Source organism: Polyodon spathula, chromosome 5 (assembly GCF_017654505.1).
Source record: "Polyodon spathula isolate WHYD16114869_AA chromosome 5, ASM1765450v1, whole genome shotgun sequence".
NCBI lineage: Eukaryota > Metazoa > Chordata > Actinopteri > Acipenseriformes > Polyodontidae > Polyodon > Polyodon spathula.
The window spans coordinates 14,002,267-14,023,542 of NC_054538.1; positions in this window are offsets into that span (position 1 = coordinate 14,002,267).

Genomic DNA, 21,276 nt, shown 5'->3' on the forward strand with positions numbered 1-21,276 from the left:
TACATTTGAGCAAGATGAAATGGGAAAGTACTGTATAGAACACAAGCACTGTAATGATTTTTGACAGTAAGATAAAATAATTACATTATAAAAAAATAAAATAAAGACTGCCAGTCACTAGCAATAGAACGCTACCAAGTCTGCCCTGCATCTAAAGTGATATCGTTTTCCACAACAGTCAGAGTACACACTGCATTGCATTGATATTATTAAATCCTTACAGTACTTAGCAGACATATTCGAACTCTGCCACATATTCTATTAGTATAGATCTGGACTTACAGATATGCTAACTTGAAAATAAGAACCCTATAAACTTCTGGCAAGGAATACAGGGTTTAACAATAGTCTGGTTTAAAAAATTCTAAATACAGCATTCTGCCTGATGCTGCATTTAGAACAGGGATTTGTAATTCCTTTTTCATTGGACAAACAGTTGCTACAGTCAGCAGACTACTTGTGAATTTATCATTTTGCTACCTAACTCATTTAACATAGTAAATTGAACCAGCATGTTACTCTTGCTTTCATTTTTCACTTACTGTATGTGACCTGTTCTCTGGTTTGAACGTTTATGCACCTTCATTTTAAAAGTAAGCTATTTTTTCCAGATCTGCTAATGTAAAATACTGTTTATAACATACAGACACATTGGATAACAATGATTATTATTATTATTATTATTATTATTATTATTATTATTATTATTATTATTATTATTATTATTATTATTATTATATTAACATTGTGTACTGTTTGAAATAAAATCATTTAAAACCTTCCAAGAAGCCATTTGAACTGTTCAAATGCAAAATGCATTAAAATGTCGAGGTTGATCAATTAGACTCTATAAGTAGCTTTGCTACTTTTCTCTTATTATAAACATTGAAGAAAATATACGTATCTTAGTGTGACCAGCATTTCAGTAACAGCATTCAGTTTTTTACACAGTTGCATCCCTTCAAACCCAAGGCTTTAGGTGAGGTGGGGCATGTAGGATAGATTACAGTAATTCTTATTTTTTCAGGTCATGTTTTTCCCCGAAACCTCTTTTGGTTTTCTTTCCTAATCTTAGAAATATTTCAGGGAAGACAGAACATATAACAACAACCACAAAGCAGAAACCCTATATTTAAACCAGAGCCATTATCTGCAGGCTTATTTTAAACAACTATAGAATGAAGATTATCAAAACAAATAAATAAAGGTGATCCATATATTTGGGATAAAAGTGTTATTTTAAAAAAGAACCAGTCGTTTCAAGTCCTTCAGTGAAGATAGCTACTATGCAAATGACCAGGAAATAAAACATGAAACAATTGCAGCAGAGTAGTACCGCAAAGAAACTATCTGCATCAGTGCTTATTCTACTGTACAGTAAGTAATGCTGAAGTTCAGGTTCTGTTATTGTCAAAGCATTCTCCAATTTCCTGTTTTTGACAACACCATCTGTATTAAGGATCTCTCAGTGCCTCTTGAATATTCTACCCCCTTTTGAAGCCGCTCTCAGGCTGGCTCATAGAGTTTGCAATAATAGGATTTCCAAAATGCTAAAAGAGAAAATAGAAAGAATGAAAAGAAAACAAACTAATAAAGAACATATCATAATATTTGGGATTCTGGTGTTTGCAAACTTTGGAAGACTTTCAAAACAAATAGAGTAAATGTGCATTTCATTAAATACTAATATATGAAGGACTAGAAACATTACTCACTGTCTGCCTTCTTAGGAATAAGTCAGTTATAGAAATAAAAAAAATAAAAATGTATATATAGTTTATTACTTTGGTCTAGAAAATATAGCAGGGTTAAGCCTTTAAATCCAAGAAGGTCTTCTATTAAAATACAAGAAAAATAAAAATGTTAAACTTGTTATGTAATGAAATTGTAAAAAACATGTAAGTCAGCTTTTTTGTTGAACTTGTAAGTTTAATCAACAAGCAGTAATGTAAGTCAACATATCAAGCGTATCACTTCAACCCTGAAATAAAAAATATAGCACAAACTATGACAGAAGTTAATCATTTTTTTACATTTCTTTTGGACCAAAAACTGTGCACTGTGTGGTCATTTGAGGCATGGGGTTTGTGCATCCATTGTAACCATAATCATTAACATTAGCGGTATTTAACCTGCACAACTATTAACCACATGCCTACATCTTCAGTACACAGCAGTGTTTTAATATCACTAAATGCAGAATCATTTCCTCTGACAGAAAAAATCTACCCTATGGTGCCTGTGACTAACTGTCCTTCATATAGAATTAATGGTAAGTTAATGATGTATGAACTGCAGTTTGTGATAGAAAAAAAATAACAAGTAATTGTCTGGTGTTTCATTTTGCAGGTCATTACTACATTAAGTGGGGAATCGACCTAGTCCTTTGAGTAGTAGTCTTATTATAGTCATCAGGTTTAGACTCAATACAAACTGGGCAGTTACTGTTATGTTATGAATTATGTTATGAATTAAAAAATGTAATTATTGAAAAGGATGTTGTTTGCTGGTAATTTTGGTAAGTAACTTGTTCACTCTCGATCAGTGATATGAATCAAGTGTATGTTCACATGTTCCAATTGAACCATATGGATTTCTAATGATTCCTATAAATGAGATTGGGACTGGCTGCCACAACAGGTAGATAATAAGAACTATAAATGGATAAGAATGATTTCAAATAAGATCAATTATAAAAAAACGTGAATACAGATACCTTTAAGAGTAAAATCAAGTACAAAATACAGAAAATAATTATAATTAAGAGCGGTAGTAGAATATGGCAAAAATAAAGAGCAGTTCAGTGCAAGTACAAGATGATGCATGTAGTGGTATAGTTAGGTGACATATGGTCATTATGGTCGAGATTTGAGGTTTATAGATGCTGTCTGATAGATGTGTCTTGAGCAGGCGCTGGAAGGTGGTCAGGGACTGAGCTGTCCTGATATCTGTGTATGAGTCATTCCAGGTGGAGAAGGAGCAGGAAGAGGAGTGGAGGGGGGGTTCAGCTGATCTGCTGGCGGTGGAGGGGGCAAGGAAGAAATTATAGTCTGAAGATAAGAGAGAGCAAAAAGGTCAAGGCAGCGATAGATGAATACAAGAGTTTTGAACTGGATGCGAGCGGTGACAGGGAGTCAGTGGAGGGAGCGGAGCAGCGGTGTACCATGGGAGAAATGAGGAAAAAGATAAGGCAGGCAACAGAGTTTTGGATGAGCTGAAACAGACAGATAGCAAAGACAGGGAGGCCGGCCAGGATGGAGTTGCAGTAGTGAAGGCGGGACAGTACCAGGGCCTGAACTAGGAGTTCCATGGAGTAGTTGGTGTGAAAGGGACAAATTCTGCATGTTGCTGAGGAAGAAGTGACAGGAACATGTCAGAGTAGAGATGTGCTGAAAGTAGGAGAGGGAGGGGTCAAGGGTGACACTGAGGTTCTGGTTGATGAGGGAGAGAGGGTGGGGGATTCAAGAGGAATAGAGATAGAGAGACTAGCAGTGGGGGAGAAAGAGGGGGGAAGAAAAGGAGGCGTGATTTGGAGAGGCTGATTTTAAGACGATGTGAGTGCATCCAGAAGAAAAAAGCCAGAGGGACAGGTAGAGATATGAGAGGAGATGTCAGTCAGAAGGAAAAAAGGACAGGAAGATCTGGGCATCACCAACATAGTAATGAATCTCCTCCTAGATGCTGATGAGTTAATAAAACTGTACTGACATCCACATGAGGCACATCCTTGCCTCTCGACTACACAGCTTGCTCTTTACTTGTTAAAGACGTTCAACTTTGAACATTCTGGTTTGCAGTTCATGTCCAGCTCTTGCCTTTCCTTTCCATTCAATTCAATGGGTTGAGATGCCAATTCATTTCAATATGCAGAAGAGGAGAGACAGGGAGTGATGATTCATTCCTTAAAATATCATTCTCAAATACCTTACCTGTATAGAACAAAACTGCTTCCATCCAAGGTCTCATTTGGGAAGCTATTAGGCCCAAAATATTTCCATTCAGGTCCATAAGGATAGCTTTTCTTCCCCTTCACATTTTGCCTGAAGGCAAGCTTTCTTATTACCTGCATCTTCCTCACTAACATGAATTTTAAAATGTTAAATTAGCTGCTTGATAAAAATAATAAAAAATGCATGTTGGTTATTCTTTTTACCACATTAACCCAGAATTTAATTTCTCACATTTAAATTAAACTTGGTATTAAAATAATCTGCAAATGATTGAACCAAACCAGATTTATTATAATTTTATAATTTATTCACATCCAGAATAGATCAATCACAAACCTTTTTCACAGCAAAAATAGCAAAGTATATTAATTCCCTGAAAGGCTAGCGTGAGTTTGCCATCTTAACTGATCTGGCTTTTTGTATGTTGTCCTAATTTTCCTTCAGTAATGCGATTCATACAGATTTATAATCCAATCTGTTCTAAACTTTATTGCATTATTAACATGAACTTCTGTTATATAGGCAGAATGAATGATATTGAATCTTAAAACCACAGCAAGTGCCCAGGGCAAGAAAGAAGAATACCGCCTAAGGGAGTTTTAGCTCTGGGCAATATAGAAAACCTGAGCTTCTTTTTAGTAAAGTAAATGGGTCTTATTGCCTTAAACTGCACAAGGAGCTTGTTGTTTGTTGTAAAATAACGCACATTACCCAATTGCTCAAGGCTCTGTCAGGTCAGCATATACATATATATGAAGTTTGTGTCAATATAACTGCCAATTCTGACTTTTCTCAGTAGGTTTTATTTATAGAAATGTCTTGCCTTTCTGCTATCACTACCTTTATGAAAGTAGACTTTGAGGATATTGGATGCCTACCCACCTTTTTTTTTTCAGCTGATATCTCAAGTCTTTATCAGGCACTGAGTTTGACAGAATGTTTTTGATTGATCTGAATATGTCGTCAGCAAAACTAAAATTGAAGACCGCAAAGTATTTTCATTAGAGTCTTTTTTCTTTGTAGGTGGAGCTACAGTTTAAACTATAGCATAACATACATTTATATTGAATAATTGAATAACTTTATAAAGCTTTTTTTTTTTTTTTTCTATGAGCTCATCCAGTTAATATTTCTTATACAGGAACATATGCTCATTAACACCAGCAACAGAGCACAACACCAACAGCAGAGTGCATGACCCCAGCAGGAGCTAATAACTCATTGACATAGATGAAGTAGAGTAAGCCCCCCACAACAAACAACACAGCATCTTAGAACACTGGCAGGAAAAAAAATGCTCGCCAGAGATTATAAAATATACTGCATGGAGTAGTGTGTGATTAAATGAGAAGTAATCCCCACCCAAGAGGTGTGATGCTGCATAAATAAAGCGGTGAAGGTATAATTAAAAGTTCCAGATAAAATGACCATTGAAGTGCAATATATATTGTTCAGGAATAAATAAATGTGTCACTGACATTAAAGTGGATTGTTTTCAGTTTATATTTATACAATGCGTAGACTTTTGATGAGTTTTATTGCTGAACAAATTACTAACAGTACACAAAATTTTAATTTGCTTTATACAGACTTTTATCTAGTTAAGACACTGACATTCTGATGCTCCTCAGACAAATGAGAATTACCTTTCATATAACAGGCATAACAATGCAAGTTTTTGTCTGTTATACGTAGGAAAGTTCACAATTAATAATAAAGAACATTATTGCCCTAAACAAAACATATAATATACTGATTCTGAGCCTATATTTCAGGTTCATTAATCCACAAAGGGTTGGGTTGTTTGTTGTTTTATGCCATGTTCTATTAGGGTATTGGCATGGTTCAGAAAGGCAGGCCACAATATTCCTATACAGCCTGTATTTAAACTGTGTGGAGCTTTGACATGATCTGTCTGCTCAGAGGAGACTGGTTTGGTTTTGTCCTTAATGCAATCAAAGGTAGAGCTTGTGACCACAATCATTGAGCTCTTCAACTCAACATATTTTCTCAAAATATTTTGTTTTCCTCAGTTGCTGATGCATACATTATGGGGAGGAGATCCACCTAGTTGTCAACAAGAGTAATATTCTCAATAATCACCGTGCTTTTAATATGTTTTTATATAACATAAAACCTGCAATTTTGGGGCAGGCTTCAAATCCAATATGGCTTCCATGAAAAGTGAGAACAACAAGGTTATTGATAATAGTGTGATTGTGACCTTCTAGAGCAATACCATGACCCATGGTATTGTACACAATATTACTTTATATGACTTCTGGCAACTGAATGGATGCTCCTCTGCAATTGTGATGGATACTTGAAGACATTATCGAAGAGCCGTAGATAGTATGATTAAATTCAATAGCTATTAATGCTCAGAACTTCTGTATTGTTCAGATTTATCGAACTTGTAATTAGACACAATATAAGGTATCCCATATCATCATCATCATCATCATCATCATCATCATCATCATCGTCAGCCTTTTTCCTGCTGGATGAAGGCCTCCCCAAGATTCTTCCACAAAAACCTGTCTGCTGTGTCCCTCATCCACGCTGCTCCAGCGTGTTTCCTAATTTCATCTTGCCATCTTCCTGGAGGTTTTCTTCTTGGTTGCTTTATTTTGCTTGGGATCCAGTCTAGTATCTCCTTGGTCCAACAATGGTCTTAAATTAATAATAATTCTTCCAGTAGTTCAAAAATAAACTGTGGCAAAGTTGTACCATCAGTTGAAACACACATTATCAAATCAGAGCTAAATAGTGTACATAAGTAGGCAGGAATCAGCATGAAAGATTACGAATAGATCAGTGCTGCGATTTTTTAAAAAGAAATAATTAAAAAACAGACATGCACATTCCATTTACTGGGGTAGAGGCAACGTTGTGTGTATGTCTTTCACAGCTGCTGTATTCATAAAGATTATAACACGTGTTGTCCTGGTAAATTGTAACACTAGGCGTTATATTATAATACTTCTGAAAAAAAAAAATAATTATAATTCACATAGGCCTACAATATATTAATATTATCAACTTTAATTCTCTGCTATAATATTACAAACCCAATTTTCCAATGGAATTAGTAGATAATACATGCACATTCCATTTACTGGGGGTGTGTGTATGTCTTTCACAGCTGCTGTTCATAAAGATTATAACAAACACTAGGCTTTATAATTATAAATACTTCTGAAAAAAAATTCACATAGGCCTACAACTCAACTTTAATTCTCTGCTATAATATTACAACCCAATTTTCCAATGGAATAGACTTGCCTGGTTAAAAAAAAAAAAAAAAAAAAAAGACAGCGCTCTCTGAAACTAATAGTAAGCTTTGAACTTTTTGACAGTCATCGTAATAAGTAGGCCTAAAGTATCGAATATGCCATTGTCACCAAAATACAAATCCAAGAGAAAGGAGCAGAAAAGACAGCTGGAAATTTCCCAGAAAGAAGCTGAAAATGCCAAAAAAAAAGTGTGTGGCAAATGGTTTCAAAGTGGGCCGACAACAGATGGAATTAGTGCTGCAGCGGAACTACCAACCTTTTCACAAAAAGAAAAATCAACAGTTGAGCCAGAGGAAAGAGAATGTGACACCGATTTTGGAAAAGCACAGCAGCAAATACAAGGTACAGGTCTTTGTGTATGTAAATCCAGTACCCAATCAGTCATCATCTTTATCACATGATTTTTTTGACCCAGCTACTAAGAGTAGAACTAAGAGTTGATGTCGTGAAATATAAACTGGTGCAGCTTAATGAAAATGACAGTGAATTCCCAAAAAATACTGCTGGTTGCCATTTTACATCTTCAGATTATGAGGGTAAAGTGGGAACCACAAAGATGAATAGACCTTGGTTAATTTATACTAAATCTGCAGACACCAGGCAGACGAGAAAAAGTGCGTAGCTATATCACACTGTTTTGTGATTCAATGTGTATATTTTGTGACAACTGCTAATAATAATAATAATAATAATAATAATAATAATAATAATAATAATAATAATAATAATAATATGATGTGTAGAATGACTTTCATTGGTGTTTCAGGACTGTACAGGAGTATATAATACATTCTTTCACAATGACTTTGATTTTACTATAAAGCCCAGACTAAATTGTCGGCTATGTTGTATTTATTTCAATATGCCACATAAACTGTGGTCTGGAGGTTGAAGAAACAAGTGTGTATAACTTATTCATTTTTACAGTTCTGCATCTGAAACACTGTATGGGTATTTAATTCAAATATTTAGTAACACTTAAGAACGGACATGCACGAGATATTCACATATGCTGATATACTTCAATTTGAATTGCAAAAGCCATTCAAAAAGCGGCTATGGCAATGCCAATGTTAAGTTTTCAGGAAAAATTTGAAGTCAGTTTTTTTTTTAATTGCCTGTTAGATAAGATCCTGATAGAAATTGAGGAATTCTTTGATTTTTTTGCACGAATTTGAATTGCTTTTTTTGTTCCACATAAAAGCATCTGGAAGTGACAAAAAGCTCAAACAAGCAAGCAATGAGCTGGCCCAGTTTCTTGGGGTCATAGTTGGTCCAGAAATGGCTGAGAAATAACCTTACTCTTACCTGATGATGTGAACTCTCCTTTTCAAGTACCTGGTATAGAAAGACATGCGTATAGCATTCCCCAACACCCAAATTGGACTGCTTACAATTCCAATTACAGTGAACGATGAACAATCCTTCAGTAAACTTTCTTTGACAAAGAATTACCTGCGCTCAATAATGTCACAGGAGAGACTGTGTCTGCATTGGCTGTGCTTTCAATTGAAAACAGAATCGCAAACAAGTGAACTTTTCTGATGTAATCGAAAAATTTGCTGCAGACAAAGTTCGCCTTTAAACGGTAAGACATACATTTTATGACATTATTAACAAACAATGTTTAGTTATTGTTGCTTTGTTTTATGAATTTGAGTTCGTAATCTGGGAATATAAATTTCTTTATAGAGTATTACAGTGTTGTTTTAACATGTGCTTTGTATTCGGTCTGTAGTTCTTGAGGTCTTCTTTATCTCCTTTCTTATGTAAAAGTATCACAGATGCCTTGTTCCAGTCATTTCTTTTTTTCTTTTGCTCAATACAATCTGTAAAAACACGCAATAGTATTTTTATCACTTCTTGACTTATAATTATTTATTTTCGAGAAATTTCTAGAAATTATACATTGCCTTTGGGGTATTTAAACTTTTGACTACAACTGTATGCTATATATATATACACACACACACACACACACACACACACACACACACTCACAGTACCATGAAAAATCATTTGCCCCCTGTTTGATTTTCTGCATTTTTGCATATTTTTGACACTGAGTGTTATCAGATCTTAATACAGATGAAATGCTTCCTGTAGTTATTGATCAGTCTCTCACAGCGCCATGGAGGAATTTTGGCCCACTCCTTCATGTACAACTGCTTCACTCAGTTAATTTGTGGGTTTTCTAGCATAAACTGCTCATTTCAGGTCCGGCCACAACATCTCAATGGGGTTTATGTCTTGACTTTGACTCGGCCATTCCAAAACTTTAAATTTATTGTTCTTCAACCATTCTGATGTAGACTTGCTTGTGTGTTTCGGATCATTGCCTTTCTGCATGAGCCAGCTGCGCTTCAGCTTCATCTCGCGGACGGATGGCCTGACATTCTCCTGTAGAATTCTCTGATACAAAGCAGAATTCATGGTTCTTTCAATGATGACAAGTTGTCCAGGTCCTGATGCAGCAAAGCATCCCCAAATCATGACACTACCACCACCATGCTTGACCATTGGTATGAGGTTCTTACTGTGGAATGCAGTGTTTGGTTTTCACCATACGTAACGGGGCCCAAGTTGGCCAAAAAGTTCTACTTTTGACTCATCTGTACATAGAACATTGTTCCAGAACTCTTGAGGATCATCCAGGTGTTTTTTTGGCAAACTTGAGACGGGCATTCATGTGCTTCTTAGTGAGCAGTGGTTTCTGCCTTGCTACTCTGCCACGAATCCCATTTTTGCCCAGTGTCATTCTAAGTCATGAACACTGACCTTAGCTGAGACGAGAGAGGCCTGCAGATCCCTGGATGTTGTTCTAGGGTTCTTTGTTACTTCCTGGACGGTTTTATGCCTTGTTCTTGGAGAGATTTTGGCAGGATGTCCACTCCTGGGAAGATTTACTACTGTTCCAAATTTTATCCATTTGGACAATATGGCTATGACTGTGGTTTGGTGGAGCCACAGAGCCTTAGAAATATGTTTGTTACCCTTTCCAGACTGATAGGCATCAACAACTTTTTTTCCCTGGAGGTCTTCAGGAATTTCTTTTGATTGTGGCGTGATGTGCCTCTAGAACCTGTGTGCTGACAATTTCACTTTGATGGTAAGGGCCAAAGTTAGTCAGATTTATATTGGGTAGGGCTGGCCCAAATCAGGCCTGATCGTTAACCAAAATATTCAAACAGCTGGCTCTAATTATCCCATTTAGTTGGGTTGAGTTAACTAGGGGGGGTAAAAACTTTTTCACACCTGAAGATTGCATGTTTGATTACCTTGCACACCAAACAAATGAAAGAAGCAACACACTTTAGTGTCATTTTTTCTCTCAGACGCCCCCTATATATTACTACAACCTACAAAAAGATCTGACCAAATTAAACATGAAAAATGTGCAAAAATGCAGAAAATTAGACAAAGTCAAATACTTTTTCACGGCCCTCTCTCTCTCTCTCTCTCTCTCTCTCTCTCTCTCTCTCTCTCTCTCTCTCTCTCTCTCTCTATATATATATATATATATATATATATATATATATATATACTCCAAGTAGCTGGGATGTGTTTGCTAGGGCATATCAGGGTAGCATCTTCAAAAGGATATTGCACGGATACTTATTGTCAGAGCAACCATACGAATGGGTTTGTTCCACACTTTACATTGTGTGCAGTAAAATCTCAATAAAACTATATGTTGGCATAAGAAATTCAACAAATACCTGACAACAGTTCCCCACTTGTTTTATTTTTAAATTGTTCCTCATCAGAAGAGCAACTTCCGCAGCCATGTAACAGTTTTACCCTCTCCTATGGTATAACCACTTCCTGTGAATTTAAATTGTAAAGTAAATACATCCAGTTGGTGGTGGTATTTGTGAGATAATACATCACTGTGTTATGAACCTCGCCATATACTGAATGTTGTGAAACTGAAATGATGAAAATTTGTCAAATTCAAACTCGGTGATGCTGGCACTGCAGGGTAGTAATGACCACATTTGACAGATACTGTATGGGTCCTGAAGCAATGCTTGGGAAATTAATGGGCTATAACTGTCATTAATAGCTGCCAAGGTCAACTTCAGGTTGTTGATACTTTATTAAAAAAAATTTAAGTAGTTTTTAAAAAAACTAATTAGGATATATGGATGGTTTGACCCTGATGAACGCTATTTTATGTGTTTCTAATTGTGTGTGCAACTCTCTAAAAAGTGGAGAATGACTTGTGTGAGATTCATTTCAGCAACTTTAAGGGCGAGGATCTGTGACTTCATTTTGATTTGATGTCCATTATAGGTAACACTATCACAATTCTGTCCCCTGGGTGCCACGTAACATTTTCTTTAATAATGTCCTCTAAAACCACAGATAAAGAAAAGAGATCTGTGGCCAGAAGATTACAGGTATAGTTTTCAATAAACAATAATTATTTAAATGAAATGGACACTGTATAATACAAAAAAAAAAAAAACTGCATTTACAGTAAATATGCAATCTTGATCTCGTAAATCTATATTCTATCAATCAAATTTGAAACTACTGTATGATTTTTTTTTTTTTTAAATATCAACTTCAGACACTCAGTATGTTAAAACTACAAGTTTTTTGTCTGCTGAAAAGCACAAGCCTCAGAAATGTGCTCACTTATTAGGAGGCTACATATGATGTATTATGTACTAATTAATCACAAATAAGTACATAATAAATTGTCTAATATGTAGTGGTTAAAATAAATGTTACTGAAACATTAAAATAATGTGCTACGGTATACAATATAAACAACACCATGGTATGAATTTACTGTATTTGTATTTCTTTGCACAGATATTATTGTATTTGTTTACACAGGTATTAAATAAAGTGTGGTATGTAAGATTTGTTTTTTGTTATTTATTGTCATACAGTACTCTAGTGCTGGTCTTTGATGAGAAAAAATGTTAAGACAAAACAAGCTCCAATCATCATTGTTGAAGAAAAGGCCTGAACTTTCGTTAATCACTTTTCCATAAGTGGTTCTGCTTCCTAGTCAATGTATTGATGGATTTAAGTACACAATTAAATGGTTTATGTACAAATAGTATTCATTTTTTTTTAAATTATTTAAATCTGAAATATAATATTCAATTATATCCATTTCTATACGATCAGTATTTTTTTCTATGTTTTCTTGCTAGGTGTCTAGGGGCAAAGAACACATAGCAGACTTAATTTATGCTTTAAAGATGTAATCCTTTTTATTCTCAAGATCTATCTGACATGGACTCTTGGACAACCACCCAGAGTCTGCTAGAGTGTATGATGTCCTGCTATGAATTTATAAATTCTTAACCATCAGAATCCAGTTTTCAGAAGGCTGCAAGCCTGACAATCTCAAAAAAGGAACGTGAGGGGACACAAACCCCTGATCTTCCAATAGAGATAATTAAGTTGCTTCATCTGCTTCTAACAAGCTGTTACTTGCGTGTTTTCTTCCATATCAATTATCTTTTAGAGATGAAAAGGAATTGTATAATAAGAACAACTGACAATAAATATTTTAAATGTACATACATTTGGTGCTTATTCATCCAAAAATTTCAAAAACTAGAGATTGCACAAGCAGTGGCAACGTAGTCTCTACCACATTGCCCCGTGGGCATGCCTTAAGCTTGCCCTGGAGATCTCTTAGGAACAGAGGGAGATGTTCAGTTTCAATGCCCATTCAACCCTTTTTCTTTTGACTGCCAGCAAAATTGCCTATGTTGTGCCAAAGTTTCTGGTGGTTTTTGGAGTGGTGTGGCCTTGTTTTATGTATATTTAAAATTTCACAAGGCTTCATAGGGGAAAGGCAATGATTTGCGCCACCAATCCCAAGTAGGGCAGGAGATTTGAAAAACAGATGATTCAATTGTATAAGTTGTATATGTTATCTTTTTGATAGGTTTTACTTATTTTTATATGATTATGGCATTTGCAAAAGTAGTGTCCTTTAAACAGTTTTGCTGTTGTGTGAAAAGGTTATATAATATATGGTGTTAAAACTTCCTAATGCATTGAGCTAATCATTTTGAAAATGAAAAACTAGTCTTGGTATGCAATATTTTAAAGATGGTCCACAATTAAACATTTTACTATGTCATACATTAATTAAGAATAATTTTAAAATAGAAGTAGGCCTATTAATATATTCTGAAATAATTTTTTAAAAGAAAGTGTGTGCAACGTATACAGCCTGTATAATTTTATTTTCTTAGACAGCCTTGAAAAATAACTCAACAATCTTTACCCATTGAAACAGAATCGATGTTGATACCATTCATACGATCACATTCCACTCCCACTGAGGCTTTTAGGATAATCTAGAGATTCTGCTTTTTTCTACTGGATTTTCTGAAGTCCCTGTTTAAAAAGAATAATACTAATATTTAATTGGAAGGATTTCAGTGACCAAATGGAGTCAACATAAAAAACAAAGTACGTGATTGGGTTTCCAGTTTACATGTAGTGCCAGTTTCCGAATTAAATAATAATAATAATAATAATAATAATATAATAATAATAATAATAATAATAATAGAAGGTATTTCACTTGCCAATTAAAAAGGCTTCCCCCTAGAACCAAGATGAAGGCAGCACTAAGGACATTACTCCTGTTAACAGGGAATTCCAGGCTCCTGAAGATATACAGTCCCCTCAGTGGGGGCAGTCACATCAACCAGAATGGTCCTGTCTGAGTAGAATAAAACAGAATGAGATACAAGCTTTTTATTTATGTTTTTTTCAATCAACTGCATAAATTCAAGAACAACTATTAGATAAGTACAAGTTGATAGTATGAGGTTTCTGTCTTAGTAAAACTTGGACTTTCACTTTGTTTAAGTGTTTGACAATGAAAAAATAACATAAATACATTGTATTAGTTGTTATTAAATAGAAAAATATGAATCTTACTTGAAATATAAAAGTATCAACTACTTCATCTATTAGTTATATCTATTAGTGTTTTGTTAATTAATAAATTTTAACGTAATCTAGAAATTCTACTCCGTACTCGAGTGCAAGCACCAATGTAAAATATATACACAACCAAAATAAAATAATATACATTTTTTTGTCAATTTTAAAATATAAAAAGTATATATGGTTCACTTCATTCATTTAGGTTATATACTATGACAAATCAGCTAATATATTTATTTAAATTATTCAACACATAACAATAATAATCAAAGTATTAATAAGTATATTATAATATATATATATATCTCAAGTAATCTATTATATATAAATTTATAAATGGCATTTTATTAGCATTTGCAATATACTAATATATGCTATAAACAGTAAATATATATAATATATACAGATATGATATAAGACATTTATACTTTAACTAGATATATTATGTTAATTATGAAATTTTTTTACTTTGGCATACACTATAGCACAACAGCCTGTCGCTTACAAAAGTTTAACACAGGAATTTTGCATTGTCATTTTCTAGTTTTTTTCTCCTTTTTTCATGGTTATAATATGCATTTACCATACTTCACCATGGCCTGCCATGTTATTTATTATGCTTTACCAGACCTCTCTGGGCTTTACAATGTTTATATGTGTTTTATGATACTTGCACTATGCTTTATTACAGTGGTTTTCAACCTTTTCATCTCAAGTACCAATGTTGCCAGCAGGGACCACCAGGTGTATCAGTAACTATGTGCAATCTTAAACGGCTGTTGTAAAACAGAGACCTATCCCATTACAACATATTTTCACACTAAAAATGTGACGGCATCATCTCATTACCACAATCAACAACACAGAGTGGCTGCTTTGGTTCCTCATCAGTAACTTTGAAAGTTCACAAAAAATACCTCTCATCTAAATTTATAATTTCTCTGTGATTCAGTGGTACAAACAGATTGATACATTACAATTACTGGAGTATTGTGGCTGAGGAATGTCATCATCATAAAGAACAACTGCCGTTTTGAACCAGTTGCAAGCCGGTCATATACCAGTGCTGATACTATCTACCACAGGCTCAAAATCACTGATTTATTTCAGTATAAGAAACTTTTATTAGGGGCATGTGAATGGGAGAGAATGGATCTGAACTGTAAATCTACCTGCCGACCTGGAAGTAAGGTTGGTGGTAAGCCTTCACAGGGATGGACGAACTCGATGGTAGGGCGGAACCAGAAGTCAGCCATCTTGGTGAAAGGGTGTAGCTCTAAGATTGCTGAACTGCTCTATTGAGATCAGCTGTGTTGCGTGCGGCGATTGGATAGAGCGTGGTGCCGTACTGATCACAGGGAGAAGTTTAGCAGTGCAAAGTGAATGCAGCTACGCAAGTACAGCCCCCTTACACTGATGCTGATACACTGATAAGCCAGAGCGCTGTGGTTTGTGTTATTGTTTAGTTTTGTTTTTGCAGGCGAGTACTGATCAGGAGCTGAAGCAACGGAGCCAGCACTACCACCTGGAGCATCTACACTGCCACACCACCTCAACCTGATCCAGCACTCTGACCATCTACACTGCCACACCACCTCAACCTGATCCAGCACTCTGATCATCTACACAGCCACACTACCTCAACCTGTTCCAGCACTCTGAGCATCTACACTGCACACCACCTCAACCTGATCCAGCACTCTGATCATCTACACTGCCACACCACCTCAACCTGATCCAGCACTCTGATCATCTACACAGCCACACTACCTCAACCTGTTCCAGCACTCTGAGCATCTACACTGCACACCACCTCAACCTGATCCAGCACTCTGAGCATCTACACTGCCACACCACCTCAACCTGATCCAGCACTCTGAGCATCTACACTGCACACCACCTCAACCTGATCCAGCACTCTGAGCATCTACACTGCCACACCACCTCAACCTGATCCAGCACTCTGAGCATCTACACTGCCACACCACCTCAACCTGATCCAGCACTCTGATCATCTACACTGCCACACCACCTCAACCTGATCCAGCACTCTGATCATCTACACTGCCACACCACCTCAACCTGATCCAGCACTCTGATCATCTACACTGCCACACCACCTCAACCTGATCCAGCACTTTGAGCATTTACACTGCCACACTACCACAACCTGATCCAGCCCTCTGATAATCTACACTGCACACTACCTCAACCTGATCCAGCAATCTGAGCATCTACACTGCCACACCACCTCATCCTGATCCAAAACTCTGAGCATCTACACTGCACACCACCTCAACCTGATCCAGCACTCTGATCATCTACACTGCCACACCACCTCAACCTGATCCAGCACTCTGATCATCTACACTGCCACACCACCTCAACCTGTTCCAGCACTCTGATCATCTACACTGCCACACCACCTCAACCTGATCCAGCACTCTGATCATCTACACTGCCACACCACCTCAACCTGATCCAGCACTCTGATCATCTACACTGCCACACCACCTCAACCTGATCCAGCACTCTGATCATCTACACTGCCACACCACCTCAACCTGATCCAGCACTCTGATCATCTACACTGCCACACCACCTCAACCTGATCCAGCACTCTGATCATCTACACTGCCACACCACCTCAACCTGATCCAGCACTCTGATCATCTACACTGCCACACCACCTCAACCTGATCCAGCACTCTGACTATCTACACTGCCACACCACCTCAACCTGATCCAGCACTCTGATCATCTACACTGCCACACCACCTCAACCTGTTCCAGCACTCTGAGCATCTACACTGCACACCACCTCAACCTGATCCAGCACTCTGATCATCTACACTGCCACACCACCTCAACCTGATCCAGCACTCTGATCATCTACACTGCCACACCACCTCAACCTGTTCCAGCACTCTGATCATCTACACTGCCACACCACCTCAACCTGTTCCAGCACTCTGAGCATCTACACTGCACACCACCTCAACCTGATCCAGCACTCTGATCATCTACACTGCCACACCACCTCAACCTGATCCAGCACTCTGAGCATCTACACTGTACATCACCTCAACCTGATCCAGCACTCTGAGCATCTAATGCGAAAAGACTTTCCATATAATGCAAAAAAATGTTCCAAAACAAAAAGGCACAATGGTCAAAACAATATGGTCCATATGTATAATTTATTTTGTATACAACTGTAAGTCGTTCTGTGTAAGGGTGTCTGCTAAGAAATTATTAATAATAATAATAATAATAATAATAATAATAATAATAATAATAATAATAATAATAATCCTTGCATGCTATTCAATGTAAATAAGCATAGGGACAAGGACTGTTACACAAGACAGTTCTTAATTTGACTTTAATCCCTTTGTAGAGTAAAGTTCAAAAGAAAACCAAAAATAAATTATAAAAAAAATCCCATTGGTTTAAAAAAAAATGTACTAGAGACTTCATGACTTCACATTTTTATCTCTAATAAGAAAATCCTTTGTTAGCTTAAAAACAACGTTTGTTTTTGTTTTTTGTTTTTTTGTCAGAGACACATTCTTTTTTCAAATCCCTCACAAATCATCTCTCAATTTTGTTTGCTTTGAGGAAGTAATTTGGTATTTTGAGTATCATGCAGTGGAATATTATGAAGCCAAGAAACCTCTAAGCACTTTTTAAATTGTCAATACAATACTGGAGGCTAACATAAAATAATCCAGAATATTTCACTACAATAAATACACTTTTGTTGAAGTAAATATTTACAATATGTAAACTGGAGTAATACAGAAATAAATACATAAATAACATTAACATCAACAATAATAATACATGTGTGTATACATGTTTACATTAATTTATTCATTCATTCATGTATTGTTCAATGAAAAAGCTCAACACATCTGTTTGAGCTTTCTATGAGAAGCTCATACTATCAAAATATTTGAACTACATTGCAATTAAGTGGAGGTAAACTGGCAGCATGTTTATAGTTTGTCACCTGGACTTAATTAACAGACTTTCTGTATTAGAGTGTATTTAGATAATACATTTACTCAGGAGAAAGCTTATTTTAGTTTTGTTGTATAAGAGTTAAGAAGATTAAAGCACATTGTAAATAAAACAAAAATGAAACAGTAAGTGCTAGCAAAGTATCTTTACCTTCTATAAGTATTTATTATTATAGACTGAAGAGTAACTGTCAGACAATTCTTTATCTCGTTACAGTTGATGTTATATTGATGCACGATTACGTTCACTTCTGCTTGTGCTGATATTCCCCTCATACACATGCATTCACCATCCTTTAACCTTATCGTGAATGTGTTCATCCTGTATTGGCAAACAAGAACAGTTCCTTCTTGCTTATCTTTACGTGAGTAATGCACTTACTTAGTAAAAGGATGACGTAGTCACCCTGGGAAGGAACAGAGAGACTATATCCACCCAACCCTTTGCCACACCCTTCCAGGAATGAGGGAGGGGACATTCGTTTTATTACATAGGAAACCCCCAGCATAACTACATTCATGAATCACCAAGCCCTTACTAGACCCTGGAGGGCAGATTATTGTTTTTTTGTTTTTTTTCATTTTTATTTATTTTTACTTTATTTGATTATCTACAAAACTTTGATTACTTCAAGTTTTTTTTTTTTTTTTTTTTTTTTTTAAATCCCCCCACACTATAAATGTTTAGAAATGAGCTGACATCTTTCCCTGGATGTTCAAGCATATGACTGCACAATGAAGTACAGTAAAATAAATATATAATGGCAATTTCTGCACGTGGGAACAGTAGATGCTTATATACTTAAATTTAAATAATGTATTTCATCTGCCATAAAGCTGACTTTTATCTGAAACTGAAGCAGATATACTGATTTATCAATCTGTCTTTAAGGGAATTTTAGTGGTTATGACCTTTTATATTTTTGTCTTTTTATTTTGTTCTATTTTCCTCAGGTGGTTAGTCAGTACTAGATTAAATATGATACATATTTATTATAAGACAAATACAGATGGACATAGCTCTTCAAACTCTACATTAATAAAACATCCTTCCTTCTTTACTTTTCACACCCACCCTTTTGTGGTTTTAGACAAGCCTGACAATTGATGTTGTCAGGCTTATGTAACATTGGTTACATCAGTTTTGCTCTTTACTGTTGTTTACATGAATGTGGATAAAGAATTGTATTTTTATTTGTAATTACATTTGTGTTTTTAATAGAGTTATCCATCTCAACTCACAAACTAACAAAAGGAAAGTCACAAATTCATTGACGTTTGTTAGCTCATAAACAGCTACTTAAAGTATAACTAATTAACACACACAAATAGCCTATGCTACTGATTAAGGTAATTTGGACTATCACTAGAACATTTCAGTCTGCTTTCCAAAATTAGAAAAGTGGTATTTGGTACTCTCCCAAACCTCAGTTAAGGCTGGTCTGATGTTAAACCACATATTCACTTTTAAACCGTCCAATACAATAGATTGATATTTTTGGCTAAGAAGCGATTTGAAAATGAGCCAAAACTGACATAAAAACATGGAATTCTCAAGCTACAAGACAATTTTCAGGTTCATTATAGAACAAGAGTACAATGTGTCTTAATTACAGGTCCTGTTTTATTTTTATTTGTTTGTTTTTTATTTCTCATCTTTTAAAGTGTTTATGTGTTGGGATGGGATTTTTAAAAAAGGCTTTTAAAAGTAATATATTTTAAACATATTCATCATCAGTATTAGCTAAATGAAATGGATTGGAATCTCATTGAGATTAAATGGAGAAGTAGGGGCTACACGTAAACTGTGAACCTCAGAGATGGACGTATTGCCATTCAATTGAAAAGCTAGCTCTGTTGTCAAACAGTAAAATCTGCTAGTAGAACCCATTACTTAAAGTTATCAGTAAATTATGATCAGTGGTAAAGAGTGATATACTTCTAAAAGCCCAACTGAGATGAATAATCTAAGTATGCATGCACAACACTTTATATTTCATAGACTGATATAAGACAATATCTACTAACAGATGTTAATGTATTTCTTTGTGAGTAACATGCATGGAAGTTAAACATGCACATAATCTGTAATGCTGCAGAACGCTGCAGTTCTCATTCCAAATTTTGACATGAATGGACTTCACATCTGAATTTATTGCCATTAATGTAGAGTTGAATGCACTCCTGCTGAATCTCAACAGTCAGTCCTCAAGCCCGCTACAACTACAATGGAGAAGGTCAAAAGTAAGCTGACCCCCAACAGAATGTACAATTATTAGGAATGGGCAGCACACTGGCAGCTGCTGGAACCCTGCCGATACAGCAAAGTGTTTAAAAAATGGTCTGATTATGAATAATAAACTTGTGTCCTTCCACTCAGTGGGCCTGTTGCTTTCACTCCGTAGAATTATTGCTCTCTTAGCAGCTGCTTTAATTGTGTTCCCTATTGTCGCTGGGACCACCTCCCCGCCAGCCCCCTACAAGCAGTCATTGTTGAGAGGGAGTCAAGAGATTACATGCTTTGACTGATGCCGTTTTAGGCCCAGCTGCCTAACTACAGACACACGAGCTCGAAGAGGGACAGGAGTATAAGTTGTGTCTGCACTATGGGAGCATACCAGACCTTTTGCAGAAGTCAGATGAGAACAAATGATGCTTTATTGGGTTGTTGACGAGGCAGACCCATCTTTCCTTTGAAGTACAAGCTTTTTTCTTTCTTTTTTTTTCTTTTTTTTTTTTTTTTTTTTTTTTTTTTTTTTTTTTTACAGCTTATTGTCCCAGCCAAACATACCCTTTTGATATGCTGGTGCTTCTCATACAGCCATCATTTAATGGTTTTCAATGGACGTTTTTGCTGCTCCATTGGTAAAACATAAAATTAAAATAAAAAGGGAAGCTGAAGCAGGATCCAGCTTTTAAGAAAGACCTTCTTTGTGTGGCAGCCTAAATTTGGAAGTTTTCTCTAAACAGCAGTTCCCTGTTCTTTAATCCAAATAAGGCCAAGCATGTAATTTTTAATTACACAGTAAACAAAGAGTATGGTATCAGCAGATGAAGTCTCAAACT